Source organism: Echinops telfairi, unplaced genomic scaffold (assembly GCF_000313985.2).
Source record: "Echinops telfairi isolate 266 unplaced genomic scaffold, ASM31398v2 ScPeMD7_5;HRSCAF=22, whole genome shotgun sequence".
Classification (NCBI taxonomy): Eukaryota; Metazoa; Chordata; class Mammalia; order Afrosoricida; family Tenrecidae; genus Echinops; species Echinops telfairi.
Genome location: NW_022103901.1, coordinates 24,209,861 through 24,215,193, shown reverse-complemented (window position 1 = coordinate 24,215,193; position 5,333 = coordinate 24,209,861). Strand labels below are relative to the sequence as shown.

Here is a 5,333-nt window from a genome sequence, read left to right as displayed (position 1 = left end):
GTTCATTTTGATACATTTCTGAGTGCCACTGGATTTGTTTCTCTAGACGACCCAACCAAACACAGTATCATGATCCTTTCCTCAATCCAATCTTCTCATTACTTGTCCCCTAATCTCTTGTATCAATGGTTCAGGGTTCTTTATATGTGGGACTTATTAAAATCAGAATTTAGTCCTTTTAGGAAGAAGAGCTAAAAATTAAATTTAAAATAATAAAGTAATTTAAAGTAAGGCAAAATGAGATCAGTAGGACATGCTTGCTGTTACCTCTGCCAATGATTCAGGCCCTGCATTGTATTGAGACACCCCACATCTTGCTCTGGCTCTTTAGCCGTGGCCAATACCACATGCATCATACTTCCATATGCCCACAGCTGTTGCATAGATTAAGTTGTCTCAAGCAGCCAAAGACTGTGAGCAGAAGGATTACACCTGGTGACCTCAACCACTCCATGGGTGTCACAACTATCTAGGCTGAGAGAGCTGCACACAGAGGACACGGGGTGCTGGTGAATGAAAGCCATTTAATACATCACAGAAGCTGACAGCCAATAAGAAAGTTCTGTTCCAGCTGGCCCCCGCCCTCAAAACTGCCCGGTGGAGATGGAGACTCTTCTACTGCATGCCCACTTCGCAGCAGAGGTAAGGAACTTAGACGTCTCCAGGGGCTGTTTCTACCGCTGCATAGAATGCAGTGTAGATGTCCAAGGAGTGGATGATTAGACCTATGGGAACTAGGTGGAATTTCATTACTTTAGCCTGGCTCCTCCTCATGCTTCGGGGGTGGGGTGGGGTGTGTTAGTCTGGGTACTTTAGAGAAACAAATCCACAGAAGTTCGTGTATAAAAGAGAGTTTTATGCAAAGGTTAAGTGTGCACCAAGAAAACCCAGTGCTGCCCAAGCCCACAAGTCCAACATTAGCTCATATGTCCAACACCAATCCACAAAGTCCTCCTCCATCTCACAAAACACACGCAATGACGCCAACTCCAGGAGGAAAGCCGTATCAGTGAACATGTAAGTATCTCAGCACTGGCAGGGGTCTCCCAGGGCTGCATCGGGGTAGGTCCATGTGGCTTCTCCTTGGGGGTGTCTTTCAGGAAGTCAGCCTTGCCAGCTAATGCAGGGAATTGGTTAAGGCAGCTGCACCCTGGGCCGACCATCAGAAAGTAAGAGACCCAAGAACTAGAAGGGTGAGCCATTGATCCCCCTGCCCTTCAATTAACCCCACGTGTTTATGGGCCAGGTTGGCACCATAAACGAACTACCTCAGGGGGGGGCATCAGTTTTTACCTGAGATCTAGAAATGACAGCAGGGGTTGAGGAATGGGAAGGAATTACAGCTGTTTGGCCAGTCAAAGGATTGCCTCCTCTACCACTCCCAACCTTCTCATTGCTCAGGTTAGAATCTCCCTTTGAGCCAGTGTGAACAAATACCGTAGTACCTACCCCTGGAGGCCTCCCTTTTGGCCTGGTTCTTGTCCTCCTACACACATCTTCAGTCAATCCTGAAGCTGCCCTGAACTCCTGACCCCCACCTCTTCCAATTTGCTTCAGCCCACCATTGCTCTAGTTTCAATAGTGACAGGTGTGCTTCTCTAAGTGAGGAGCCTAGACATCTGCACTCATTAATCTCTAAAGAGGAGACCAGATCAGGTTTGGCTCCTCCTTCCCACCCACAATAATATGGACACCCACCTCAATGTCATTAGAGCCCAAGTGGGGGACTTTGACTTCCATATTCACCTAACAAAAATGAGTTCCCTTTTTCTCCTGCCAAAACAATGTCAAAAACTAAAACAAAGGATTCAAAAAAGATCTAGAGTTCTCACACATAATCCAAAAATGTTCTAGTTTCCATTGAATAGCACTTGTCATCCCAAGTACACGGAAGATCTCAAACTGAATGAAGAAGACAACCAATAGATGCCAACACCTAGAGGAGAAATGTGAGAATTATCTAATAAAGATGTAAAACAATCATGATTTTTTTAAAATGTTTCGAAGAGCAGTTTTGATGAAAAAAGTTTCAGCCAAAAAAAGATAAAAATCTAATGAAAATTTTAGAACTGGAAAATGCAACAGATAAATTGAAAATTTAGTCAAAAGTCCAGTCTTTCTCCAGAGGAGCTGCTGGTGGGTTTGAACCGCCAGTCTTGTGAATTACAGCCCAATATCTAACCAGCCCAACGAGTAACCACTCCACTACCAGGGCTCCTTGGGCCTATAACAAATACTCAAGAAGCTGAGTGAACCCCAAGCAAGAGAACCCAAAGAAAATTCCACATCATAATGATTTCAAAACCCAAATCAAAACAAACTCTTAAGAGCAGTCAGAGAAACAAGACCCCTTACTTATATGTGGGAGAAGCAATTCTAATGGCAGCAGATTTCATATCAGAAATCATAGAGGCTAGAAAGAAGTATTATACTATTTTGCAAGTGCTGAAGGGAACATTTGGCAGATAACCTTAGATCTTAGTCTGTTGCAATCTTGGACAATCTATACCCATATCTCTGCTACCCCGCCCCCCCCACTTCTTAATACCTCTAAATCTCCCACTCTCCTTCCTTCTTCCCTCCTCCCTGAGAAAGAACGTGCACTGCTCCTTCGCAGGATTAACCAAAACCAAACGTGTTATAGAGTTGATTTTGACTCTGAGGGATCCTGAGTTCCCAACACTTGGTAAATCTTTACAGGAGCGTTCTCCTGCAAAGCAGTGAGTGAGTTTGAACCAAGGACCTTGGAGTTAGCAGTCCAATGCTTACTGATAGCATCACAAGGTCTTCCTAACACCTCCCTTGCCATCTGTGGGAAGGTCAGTGTTTAGAACCGCCAGCTGCTGTAGCAGGAGGAAGGGAAGGTATGCCAGTGGGCTTCCATGAAAAATAGGCTTGGCAACGCTCTACTGTGTCTCCAGGGTCATCAGGTGATGATGACTCAGTGGCACACACCAACAAAGTCATTCCGTTCCGTAGTGGAGACCCAAAGCCCATCTATAGACAAGTGGACATCCCTCCACAGAGGGTTATAAGGAAGGGATGATTCAATCAAGGTGCAGTATAGCACCAACAAAATACAGGTCATTCCTTTAGTTTCTGAATGCTTCCTCTCCCCCCCCCCCCCACCATGGCCCAGTTCTACCTTACAAATCTGACTAGACCACAGAACATGCATTGGTACAGATAAGAGCTCTGGGCACATGGAATTCTGGACAGATAAACCGGTCCAGAACAATAGTGGGAGTAGCATATCTCGAGGGCAGGGGGATGGATGGTCAGGGAGGGGGAAGGGTGAGAAAGGCGGACCCCATCACAAGATTTGATATATGGCCGCTGCCCCCCAAAGGGACAAATAAAAGAAATGTGGGTGAAGGGAGACAATGAATAGTGTAAGATATGAAATAATAATAACAATATATAATTGATCAAGGATTCACCAGGGTGGGGGAGGGACGAGAAAAAAGAGGAGCTTATACCAAGGGCTCAAGAAGAAAATGTTTTGGAAATGATGATGGCAACAAATGTACAAATAGGCTTGATAACAACTGATGGATGGAATGTTATAAGAATCCCCAGTAAAATGATTTTTTTTTAAAAAGCCGTTCCTTTTATTTTTTTCCTTTCAGTAAATCAATTACCTGTAGTCCTCAAACAACTTGGGATTTACCTAAGTGATTGCTCTGAGAATGATGGGAGGGATTAAGTAAACTTTCGGTTTATACAACTCTTGCTCCTCCCTCCAGAATGTCTCCACCAATCCACAGAAGGCAATCTGGACACTTCTTGGTGTTACAGATTGTCTGTCTACTCCCTCTCTTCTTCGAGTTCCCGCAAGCAGATGTGACAGTGACGTGTCAGTCTTGTCCTAGAAAAGAAGGCTGTCAGTCTTGAGTGAGTACCTCGCCCTTTCTCTTGTGTAGTCTTTGCTTGGTTGGCACCTGCATTCATGAGCAAATACGAACAACAGGACAAAGCCAAACAAACAAATGAAGTTTGGGGCAGCTAAATGTTTCGGGCAGCATTACTTGGCTCTGTTTAGTAAGTGACAAGGTCAATACAAAAGGCTGTAAACTTCCCTGCTGAGTTTTTCGTTGTAAGCTCTTTGGCCCTGTTTTGGCTTTTGAAAATGACGTGTCTGTGTTAACTTGATAAAGTGTGTTGGCAAAACCACTGAGCATGGTTTTTTCTGGTATTGTTTACTTAGCTCCTCACCCTGTGCTGTGCAGACAGGAATCTGGCTCTGGCACCATCCAGAAAACCTGCAAGCTCTCCACAGGCAACTGTGAACACGAGAATGCAGACTCAAGAAAATAGCCTCTTTGATGCCAGGAATTCTGTCTCGGAGGAGTGGAAAGCAGAGTTGGGCAAACATGTTCATTTGGCTTTGTTTGCAGTAGTTCTCAACCTGTGGGTCGCGACCCCTTTGGGGGGAAAGACCCTTTCACAAGGGTTGCCTGATTCATCACAGTAGCAAAATGACAGTGATGAAATAATTTTATGGTTGGGGGGGTCACCACCACATGGGAAAGTATATTAAGGGGTTGCGGCATCAGGAAGGTTAGACCCACTGGCTTAGGGGCTGTGTTTAGGAAGATGTGTGCAGGCTGAAGCTCCTGAAGCGCCCACTTTGCACCACTGCTTATATGGATGAGACGTTGTGTTTCACATGAGAGCCTCAGTACTTTTGAAGCCCATCTGGCCAGCAGTGGCCCTTTCTGATCCAAGTTTTCCTTCGCAGGACTTCTGGGTTCACACTGGGAAAGGAATCTCAGTTCCACAGCTACAAAGAGTTTGGGAAACTTGGAAAATGGAAGTTCTAAGATGCTAGGTCACCCAAAAGACAGGTTATCCATCTATCTTGGGAAGAAGGAGGCGTTCTGGAACGGGTGAGGAGGATAATGACCTTTTCCTTTTTAGTAAACAGAAAGATGAGGCTCCTTTTAAGTTTCAAACGATTGGTCCATTTCCTTTTCATCGTGTGCTTTGAAAGCTTCTGAACGCGGGGAAGAAATTGTTCTGATAAACTCTGAGTCTGCTCCCTATCAGCAGGTTAAGTACAGCATAGTGGTCTTCAGGGATATCTGTCATATTTGCATAATTGTTCGATGTTAATAGTAAGCATGTAAGCTGTAAGGGCGCAAAGGTCACCTGTGTCGTGTGTTTTAAAAAAAAAATTGTATCTATTTTTTTTTCATTTTTCCATTTTCTTTTCTTTTTTAATCGTTTTATTGGGAGCTCATACAACTCTTATCACAATCCATGCATACATCAATTGTATAAAGCATATTTGTACATTCATTACCCTCATCATTCTCAAAACATTTGCTCTC

The 5,333-nt window shown here is 44.3% G+C and overlaps 1 protein-coding gene across 4 annotated transcripts in view; it reads left to right on the top strand.

The window, feature by feature from the left end:
* Positions 1-5,333, top strand: part of ACSM3 (acyl-CoA synthetase medium chain family member 3) — a 36,556-nt gene that overhangs the window by 2,991 nt on the left and 28,232 nt on the right. For 2 of the 4 annotated variants that reach the window (XM_045285987.1, XM_004706080.2), the window contains exon 1: positions 3,801-3,894. The exons of 1 other annotated variant lie outside the window; for it this stretch is intronic. The gene's annotated coding sequence lies outside the window, so the exon portion shown is untranslated. Of the gene's footprint in view, positions 1-3,800; positions 3,895-4,871; positions 4,890-5,333 lie in introns of those variants that run through there. One more of the 4 variants, XM_045285986.1, reaches the window with a different exon arrangement.